The sequence below is a fragment of the Lagopus leucura genome, unplaced genomic scaffold, assembly GCF_019238085.1.
Source record: "Lagopus leucura isolate 7727_CA_CO unplaced genomic scaffold, USGS_WTPT01 Super-Scaffold_1, whole genome shotgun sequence".
Taxonomy (NCBI): domain Eukaryota; kingdom Metazoa; phylum Chordata; class Aves; order Galliformes; family Phasianidae; genus Lagopus; species Lagopus leucura.
Window position 1 is genome coordinate 9978990 of NW_024962250.1, and position 10825 is coordinate 9989814.

The window sequence follows — 10825 nt, forward strand, 5'->3', positions numbered from 1 at the left end:
CACAAGCATTTCACTGTTGTGCCAGACCATGAGCTAAAAAGGAAATGGAATAAACCTCTAAGCATAATGACTAGATTAAAAAAAAATAATAAGGGTACTTTCCTGAAGGGTAAAGCATTTTAGAATTATAGCACTTTGAATGATTTACACTATTGTGCTTTTTCACAATGCTTCTTAGTTTTGATTTCAAGGCGTGAAACTAGTGGGATCCATGTATCATCAGTCAATTTAACGAAGCAGAAGCACAGTGGAGATTTTATGCAACTTCCCAAAGGCAATGACAAGCTGAAGTAGAATTGAGAGCATATATCACATCACCCAAGTTTCAGCTTCCTCTGCAGTATATGAAGATCATCTTCACTCCTTACATTATGTCTGAGATAGTATACACATACTTAAAAAAGAAACAACGGGAATCAACTTTTAATTGAGTAATACTCTTTAAAGAATAATTTTACGGTTTCTAGTCAAAAAGCCCACTGCAGCGATATTTAGTTGTGCTTCATTCTTTGCACCATTCACTCTGAGTGCCCACAGTTACAAACCACGATTCTGTAGTTAGATTGTCAGCTGACTTCATCTTTTTGGGTACTTCAGTATTGCCCAACACAGCACATCTACTCCAATGCCGTGCAACAAAAAAAATAATCTCACAGAACACACAGCAGTGGCTGTTGCACTGTTCACAGTGACATCAAGGGAACACTAACTACCTCTGAATACCTACAAAAAGTATTCAATACAAATGAACCTGTTGTCAGAAGACAGAAATTTGGGAATGATCCTCCCACCACACCAACCATCTCTCGTTGACCTTTACTCAGCTCAGTTCTTATTCTAATCTGAGATTAAGTTGGGTGAAAGCATCTCAAAAATGACAAGGTGTCCTTCCTTGGTTGCCAAGTCCAACTCAGTAATAACTATGTTATTGCAGAAGATCTCCACTCACTTTATGCAGATAGAGAGGCAGATTTCATGTGAGCTTTACATGCAGGAAAACACCAACTGATTATTTCTGATTTATAATGAATAATCCAAATAAGCCTGCAGAACATTTAGACATGCACATTTCTTAAGGATTGTTACCTTACTATGAAAATTAATACTACCTAGGAAATTAGTTTATGACCAGTCTTACTTACATGTACTTGTCAGAAGTAAAACCCATCACTCATACTGTTTTGGTGGTTGTACTATTTTTCCTGTCTGCATGTTCCTATCTATATGTTTTTAAAAAGCAATACTAAAGATAGGATGACTACGAGAACTGCAAAGAGCTTTGAGCTATTCTCCTCTAGGCTGCCCATCCACATCCAGCCAACACAGGTGATGACTCCACTGAGAATATCTCCAGCCACCTGATAGCCTCACAGCAGCCTGCCAGTGCTTTCATTACAGCCCCAGGAGGGCACACACCATCATCCAAACAACATCAAGTCTGGCAACACTAGACAGTTTGCTCAAGGGAGTACCCATGGACTCCAGAAGTCAGAAGGAACAAAATACTCACTCAGTCTTAATGATGATCCCAGTGAGAGCGGATGTTTCTCCCCTGCCCCCTCTTCCTTCCAGGCAGAATTTTGAAATATTTTTTGGCCCACAGCAGTGCAAAACTGTAAAATGCTTTGCTGATAAGGGCTACCACACAGTAACAAAACGTTAAAAAACAAAAACCCTAATTAAAGCATGAAAGAGTTACATGACTAATTTTTAAAGGGATACTATTGTAATCTACTTTTCACACCACATTTTCCTCACTGCCAGTCTAACATACTCCAGATAGAGAAATAGGTTTAAAAAAAAAAAAAAAAAAAAAAGAAGTCTCTTCCTTCTGAGCCTAAGTAAATGTTTGCAGTGCATCAAAAAGAAGAGAATCCAGCTCCTTCACACACAGACATTTCTGTTATGCAGGGCAGAAAAGGGTGAAAACAGTCATTTATTAAAAAAAGAAAAAAGAAAACCACACTTGCACAATCCCCACATCCTTGCCAATTATTACCTGAAGAGCACTGTCAGCATCTCACTCCTACAGGCAGTTTACCACACTATCAGCAGCTAATACACATCAGTGCACATCCACACAAAGCAGCAAATTAAAGCCAAATCCATGTCTTCAAAGAAGAGAATAGATATAGATAGATAGATATGAACCTAACAATCCATGAAGTCCAACTCTTACATTAAAAAGATGCTATTCTCCCATGGCTATTTTCCTGACAATAGCCACGCTTGAAGTAATCCAGACTCTGCAGCAGCAAAAGCAATAACACTTGAAAACCAACTGTGCTAACAGATCTCTGTAACACACAAGGAGCAAAGTAGTAGCCTGTAAATGCGTGGATAAGATGGCCTATAAACCTTAAACTAAAACTTCCTAAATAAATAAATGCTGAGGCACAAATGTTAAAAAGAGGATGTTTGGCTCTTGTTGATATTTTTTCTTTTATTTTCTACTATGACTTTTTCCTGAGAAGCGTAATCATACTGAACTGGAACTGAACCACAGTGAGTTTCGTCTCCCTTCTGTCTGATCTGGCTTCTCCAACTGCCCACAAAGCATCTTGACTAATGCAAACAAAGTGTCTGTAAGAAAACTTACTGGCACAAGAGCCCACATGCATCACAGAAATTAACCCATCAAGGAGTCTTTACTGACTCTGGATTTTTGATATTAAGACAGAAAGAGAAGAAATACAAAGCTGAAGAACTTACACAAGAACAACTATTTCTTGAATTTATCATACGCATTTAACAAACCAATTCAGGGCCACATTTAGACTGACCTTGTGTTTTGATAAATTATTTGTGAACTTGATAGGCAAAATTGGAAATTGCTTAACAACATGCTCATATTTAGTCTTGTAAAACAAAAACTACTGCATGAATCCCCATGTAAACATCCTCCAATACTGCTCAGCTGAAATGTAAATTGAGGCAACAGTAAGTAGAAATGACCTTCATGCTGTGCAATTAAAATATTTCTAGGACAGCTTATAATTGTCACGTAGTATTTATGTCACATCAAAAGAGCTTTGGAGCTTTAGCATAAAACTATAGAATAAAAATAATTTGGTATCATTAGCATCCAGCTAATTTCATTCTAACAATTGAAACACATCTAAACTATATGGCCTTTCACGTGCCTGAGAAATTATTTAACTATACTCCATGCTGAACTGACAATTACCCAACAGAAAAAAAAAAAAACCTATGTAGTTTGATCTATTTGATTTAAATATTGAAACATGTTACTGGTGTGACAGGAGGGAGGAGACAGGAAAAATAGTGCATTAACCTGCACTCAGTTAACTCTCATTAATATTAAGTTGATATTTACTTACTACTAAAATCCCTCTAGAATTGCACCAGAAAGAAAGAAACCTGTAGGTTTCCATTTTTCTCCTGGTTGCCTATCATTTCATTAAGCTAGAGATCAAGCACACCAAGCAAGATGTGCATACTAAGGGACAGCACAGAGTACATGGTAGAAGTCATCCTGCTCATCAAAATGAATCCATCTCTCTGAGGATTCCCCAGACCCAACTGGTCTTTGTAGTCTGCCTGCAACTCATGTTGCTTAGAGCACTGAAGGAAGAACAGAGATGAGAGTTGTAAAGGTAAACCTGTACGATTAGTGAAACAACTTTCCAAAAAGGAACCAATACAACTAACAGAACAGACACTGCCACAGGTTGCCAGAAGATAGTAGAAGCCCCTTCCCAGGAGACACTCAAGGTCAGGCTAGACTAGGACCTGAGCATCCTGACCTAGCTGTAGGTGTCCTTGTTCACTGCAGAGGAATTGTGCTGGATGATGATTAAGCATCAATTCCAACTCAGAAGATTCTATTATGAAGTTGAACCAAAAAGAGTCAGGAAGACAGAAGGTGAGGTCAGGACTCTGCCATCCTCACCAGCACTTTTGCTGGCATGGAGTGTGAATTGCTGCTGCTGCTGCACACTGCCCTGCAGACCATCTCACCCAGCAGAGCAAAGCTCTGTGTGTTCCCCTCCCAAAACAGGTGTTCTGGAGGACCTAATTGAAACATGGACTGGGGATTCCTATGCAAGGAGCCACACCACAGAATCACAGTACATGCCAAGCCAAAAGGGACACACAGGGATCAATTCCAACTTGCACCACCCAACATTCAAATCCTATGTCTGAGAGCACGGTCCAAATGCTCCTTAGACTCCTGCAAGCCCAGAGCATGACCACTGCCCCAGGAGCCTGGGTCTGACTAGAGCCAGTGGCGACAGACTGAAGGGCCTTGTGCCCCTCTGGGTGCCAGAGCTCTGCTACCCTGACTGGAAGGGCAGCCAAGGGATCTGCCCCTGATCCATGAAGTCCAGTTCTCAAAGAACACAAAAATCCCCTCAGTGACTGTTTTGGGCATCCATCTGTAGGTGAACAAGGTTACACTGAAAATAGTTTCCCAGTGGAAGATCATCCACAGACTTTCTGCCCCTCTTTGCAAGTGCCAAGCGCTGCAGTACCATCAACAATAGTTATTCGGTTGCTTTTTTTAAGGAACAAAGTATAAACACTTCCAGCAACTGCACTTAATGTTTGATTTGGGGTCCAATTTCCTCTTTGTTTATTAGTAAGCAATTTGTTCGATACCAGGAACATTCATAGATTCCAAAAGACCTCATTCCCCCCTGCATGATGCAGAGCTCAGGGAGCTCTGAGCTGAGGCACAGGGTTTCAGCATTTCTCCAGCCCTATGACAGGCAGAAAGAAAGCTTGTGCACACTTGACAGAGCAGGAAGGAAGGGGACTGATCCAGACTGCTCCCTTTAGCTTCCCTTTTTCAGAAATGGGATCCTGACGGAGACCAGGATTGCCAATTTCTAATGCTTTGACATCTCCTAAAGGTGCAGTCTCCTTGCACATACGTGACTACTTGTTTCCTGTAAAAAGCTTGCCACAAAACATCTTATGGGTACATTTATATTTCCATACAGTACTAGGGCAGGGAGCGAGCCCCAGGCTCCTGACAACCTGCACTACTTAGCTACTGCCTTGCTCCTAGCTTTCCTTTTGGAGAGCCCCAAGACAGTATCTGGGCACAGAGGTGGGCACGTAGCTCTCTCCTATCACTACACCAGATATTGTGCATATTGACCCTACTTGAGGTTAGGCTCTGTATTTCTTACCCATCCCTCCAGCAGTTTCCAAATAAAATTCCGCAATTTCACTCATTCTGATACCGCAACCCAAATCACCTCATGCATAGCCCTGTCGTGGCGGGCTGCAAAACTATCTCACACTTTTAAAAAATTTCCAGAAAAAAGAAAAAGAACACATGATACAATCGTATCTCCAGGTCACAGAGATACCTCCTGGTGACCAGAAAAAGCTCCCCAGGCAGACATGCACTGCAGGCACTCCAAACCACTTGGCCACCCACATACCGACAGGTCGAACTTTCAAACTCAGTCTACTGCATAGCATAACGCAAGCAGCTATTTTCTGTATATACTCCTCTCCAATCACTTGCTGTTCTCAGTTATGTATGTCCTTCAATAGAGGGACTACATGTTCAAGGTGTCAGATTAGCCACAGTTGGCTTGTCTTGTTTACCTGTCAGAAAATCACCCTGCTTATTGATAAACCACGGGAGAAGATTATTTTCCTCACTTCTCCCCAGACAGCCATGCCCCATTTGGATTCCACATATTTCTAAAGCTGCAGATTTTTCTAGGTATTTAGAATGCTGAAAATATTGTCTAAAACTGGATATAAAATCCAGGGACAGAAGTCAATATAAATTAACTTTCTCAGCATCTGCCACTGGCGAGGTCACACATTACCTGACACCTAGTTAGATCCATACATGCTAAATACACACTACCTGTTTTCAGATCTGTCCACCCAAACTGCACTAGAAGTATTGCTGACTTAAAAGAAAGACACTTTCCATTTTCAGAGCTTTATTTTATTTGATAAACAGATACACAAGAAGAGCCAGACAACCATAGGGAAAAGTACAACGCGGATGGGTGGTACTGAATACTGACACATGAATTGTTTGTTAACAAGGCAAACTCTTCCCTTTACAAAATCAATTGTTAAAATTGGCACCTATGTTCCAAGTTTTTGACTTAATGGATCAGGAAGAAATTGGCTACGATATATCCATCTTCCTTCCAAAGTATTCAGAACAAAATGCAGTACCCACCTATCATCACTTTACCTTCCAATAAAACACTGCTGTGAGCACAAGGGCTCTTGGAAAGGGTCTGAGCCAACTTGCTGTTACCAAGGATAGCTGCAGAGAATGTAACAGCAAATATATGCTGAATACTTAACTGAAATAAGTGTCAACAGTATATGAATTTAGAAATGCGAAGAGATAGATGTAGTCCAACTTTGAACTTCATCTGAATCGGTGATCCCAAACAACTGCAATGTTTATACAGTCTATGAGGAGCAACTGCAAAGGAAAAAGCTGAAGCTGCATTTTATTATTTTGCAACAATGCCAACATTTTTGCTAAAATCATCCCCTGGGGAAAACGAGGTGACTAACTATACCAGTAATACACCCTTCTCCGATTGGAATCCCTTTTTGAAAAAAACAATTTCCTTAGATCATTTAAGGCATGCAAAGAAGCTGGCCCATCAACTATACTGTCTCAAAGTGCCTTCTACTTCACACATCACAGAAAAAAAATATTGCAAATGCAGTAAGCAACTTCTTGGAAGAGAGATGAATGGACTGCATTTTCTAGTTTACACTGTATCTTACAAGTTGAAAACAGCAGAATAAATTTATTTAAAAAGAAAACAATGAGAAGTGCAAGCTAATGACATGAAAACCAAACACTAAAAAACAAAAACAAAAACTTCGGCTCCAGAACTTGTTGGATACGCAGTTCAGATTCCCTCCACGTAAATGCTCTGTGCCAAATGGAGTTAGCTAAAATTAAACTCCCTTCAAGTAGTCTAATGCAAGTTGATGTAACAACCAATTCATCCCAGCATTGATCAGTGACTGTACAATCTCATTTCAAACACCCCAAAGTGTTGAGAGTTCTTGCTGGCTGTTCATTCTCAAGAGGATGGAAAATTGCAGTTCCCTGCAATCACATAAAATGGGAAATCTGCTACCCAAAATTACAGGTGCTCTTGAAGATGTGGCACCATGCAACAGCTCTGCTTGCATTCCATGTACTTGAAGGACATTATGCAATATACTATGATTTCACTGCCCAGCTGTTTATCTCAGCAACTTACAGCCTTTACAAATGCAAATTAAGTCAAAATCATTTCAGTAATTGCAATGTAAAAGGCATCTGAGGCACTCCTGAATTAGCCAGCTCCAGTTCACACACCCACACAGTTCAGCATAGCCTACAAATCCCATTGCAGCACTTTGCCTACCCTGAACTCCACAGTGCCATAACTGGACTACTGTAAATAGCAACATATGCTATGTGCATTATAAATATTAATATGCTTTACTGTACTGCTGTTACACTACAATGCTCCTGTGAAGACAGCTCCTTTAATTGAGCCAATAAGCATCTATACTGGACTGCAGTTACACTAGTGAAGTGATGATCTATAACCAGTTGCTCATCTGTGGCAGAAACAAATACTATTTTCATTTACAAAATGATAAACTAAATCACAATGAAATTAAGTGACTTCCCCACATTCATATAGCAGCAGACAGAGCTATAAATTGAACATAGAAACCCTGGCTTTCCAGCCATTAGTTTTCATTTGCTTAGCACACAACCCCCACAGAACAGTAGGTCTGTATTAATCAATCCAAGGATCTTTTAACTACCCTGCAAATGTCTCACCACCAATGCCAATTGCTGTAAGCACAGTGGATGACAGAACACTCCTTTCCACTGGGATGGCATTTGCAACTCTGTTTAAGATTCCTGGCAGAAACAAAAAAAAAGTACTAATTTCCCTTCACTGCCAAGCTGCTTCATGGTCCCAGCATGAAGCCCCATATACGACAACACATTCACTATACAGAAAGAGATTAAGGATAAGTGCAGAAACCTGCAGACTTAGTGTCAGATTTAGGAACATAGTACCTTAGTTCAGAATATAAATGCAAATGTTTAACTCTTTGTAAGTGCTCAAAGATGCAAAGAGGAAATTCCGTAGCCTGAGGAAGTCAGATGTGTGACTCAACAGGAACAGAGCACCTGACTTGTCCAGGTGCTTCTGCAACCCCCAGAATGGGTCCACCAGCAGCAGCAGACACCTCAACACTTCTGAAACACACCCAGCCAGCACAGCTCTTCCCCCAGTCAGCTTTTTCCTAATATGCAGACAGCAGCAAGCATTCAGGGTTCAAAGTACTACTGCATCTTCAGCAGCAGCACAGAGACCCAATACCTAGCTCACATCTTACTTGACAACAGCTCAAAGACTAACACAAAGAAATACCTTTTCAAATAAGCATAATAATCCCACGGTACCCAAGCTTTCTTTATACTTACAACAGCGTGGTATGAATTCTCATACTAAGGCAACGATGAACAGCCAGAGAAAAATCCCATGAGGAACCAGGAGCGTGTCTGTTCCGAGAGCTAGATGGATTGTTTGTCCTCTGAAGCACCCCGGAGCTGCTCGGTGACGTGGACCTGTCTGCACACACAATCTGCCCTCTACAGCGCCGAGGTGTGTTTGCAGAAATGCTTCTTCAGCGTCAGGCAGCGAGCACACAGAGCGCTGTAACTGCTCGTAAGGGCAGAAGTGCTCTCCCGTAGCGCTGGGCATAGGAGGGGCAGCTCGCCCTCCTCCTGCCACCGCTTCACAACTGCAGGGGTTGATTGAGAAATCAAGTATTTCAAGCTAGAGCCTTTGAATTCACCATCCCTCATTCTTGAAAAGCCAGAGGCTCACAGTGCTACAGGAGAGCAAAGCCGCCCAGCAACAGCCCTGCATTCCGTTAGGAAGCACAAGCCACGGCATATTCAGGAGTTTCCCCACAGACTATCAAGCAGCATTAAGGCGCTGCAGTTATTTGCTCACCCTACTACTCCGTGCACAGCTTCTTTTCTTCCTCTGCCGTCCGCTGGTCTGCTGCAGTCTGCTGGGACAGGGCTCCCTTCTCCTTGCTTTCAGCTGCTCACAGGGACAGACCCTGGCACTCCTGGCTTCATTAATGTTAACCAACGCAGTTATCCCAGGAACAAGCAGTGCTCTGCTCACCAGCGTTATACGCGGGGGCTCCACCAGAACAATGCACCGGGTACCAGAACACCTTAAAACCACTTAGCAAGGAGGCAATCGCTGCCTGAAAAGGACACACCTCTTGCTCTCGTCCTCAAGTGTTGTTTTGGCTAAAACAGGTGTACCTGCATCACCAGCACCACCAGAAAGAAATGAAGGCAGGCAGCACCAACCACCGCACGCAGATTCTTACTGTGCCTCTCCTTGCAAGGGCTGGGCAGCAGGAGGAAGTCAGCAAACTTGGTCAAAGAGATTGAACAGCAGTCTCTAAACATCTATTGCTGATAAACCTCAGTGTGAGACGTGCAGCCAGTAAATGTTCCTCCTTCACTTGTTTCTAATCTCCAATTGAGTTTAAAACGTGAAAAGTAAATAATGGCTATTCAGAAGCCACACTTGCAGGAAAAGAACAGGAACATTTGCCATTAAGCATTCTATCAGTCAGGTTGCTGGAAAAAGGAGCAACTTATCTAAAAATAAGTCAATATTGGCCGCGTCTAAGCAGCTTCTTCAGTTTCTTACACACATCTGTGAACAGCAAGTGCCTTTATACTGTGCTCGTAGCCCACGCCCCCAGATCCACAACCACAAGTCAACGTCTGACCTCTATTTAAGCAGATTTACAAGGCAGCAGAGTGAAAGTACTCGCAATCAGCCGCGAGTAAGCACCACCAATGGCGCGCCTCCGTGTGCTCCAATACCAGGGAAGTACCACGCGGACATGGGACGCTTGCCTAGAACTGAAGCTTGTGGACATGCCCCGCTGCTGCGGGAAACCTGCATTTCCCTGAATAGAATCTGCAGTTCCCTCAGGGAACACCCGAAGCTTACTGCTGGCCCTGCAGCCTATGCCTCGCACTGCGCGTCTGAGCGGCGATGCCCGTAGCGCCGCGGGGACGAAGGCTCCGGGCGCTCCGCCACGCGACCCTCTGCAGCCATCGGGAACGAAGCTCTGCTGCCCGAGAGCGGCGCTTCCCAAGTTCCCCACGGGGCACAGACACCCCTCCCGAGCCCTGCCCTACTCGCCGCACGGCCCCGTCCTTCCCAGCGGGACGCCCGGCAGCACGGCAGAACCGCGGCACCGCAGCCCGCCCGGAGACGTCCTCACCCCACCTGCCCTGGCCCACCCTCACCTCATTACCTTGGCAACCGCGCCGCCCTTCCGCCCCTCGCGCCTCCTCAGGGGCGGCGGCGAGACGGGGCCATGGCGCAGCTTCCTCGGTGGGCTCTTTCTCCGCGCCTCTTTTCGGATGCCCCTTCTCCTCCGGCCGGCAGAGCAGAAAACGGCGGGCACACGGTGCCTGCCGCTCGCTCCCGCCGGGCGGGGCGGCAGGGGCGGATCCGACCCCGTGGCTGTTGCAGCGCCCGCTGCGGGCGGGCGCGCCCGCTCCTCCCCGCCCCGCCCCGCCCTGCCCTGCCCTGCCCTGCCCTGCCTCGCGAAGCGCAGAGCCGGGCCTGGGTCTCCCTCCCCGGAGTGAGAGGAAAGTTCGGCCCCGACGCCCTGAGGGGGCAGGCAGAGCCCGAGGGGAGTCCCGTTCCGCTTTTCCACTAAAGGCAGATCAATATCGAGTTGTCCCGATGCCGCGGCCTGGTTAAAGGCACCTCAAGGACCGTAA

At 44.4% G+C, this 10825-nt stretch overlaps 1 protein-coding gene across 4 annotated transcripts in view; it reads right to left on the reverse strand.

Moving 5' to 3' along the window:
- Positions 1-10531, reverse strand: part of RGS6 (regulator of G protein signaling 6) — a 232904-nt gene extending 222373 nt beyond the window's left edge. For 2 of the 4 annotated variants that reach the window (XM_042876246.1, XM_042876030.1), the window contains exon 1: positions 10351-10531. The gene's annotated coding sequence lies outside the window, so the exon portion shown is untranslated. Of the gene's footprint in view, positions 1-8473; positions 8629-9008; positions 9700-10350 lie in introns of those variants that run through there. The other 2 variants (XM_042876180.1, XM_042876107.1) reach the window with 2 other exon arrangements.
- Positions 10532-10825: the final 294 nt, after the last annotated feature.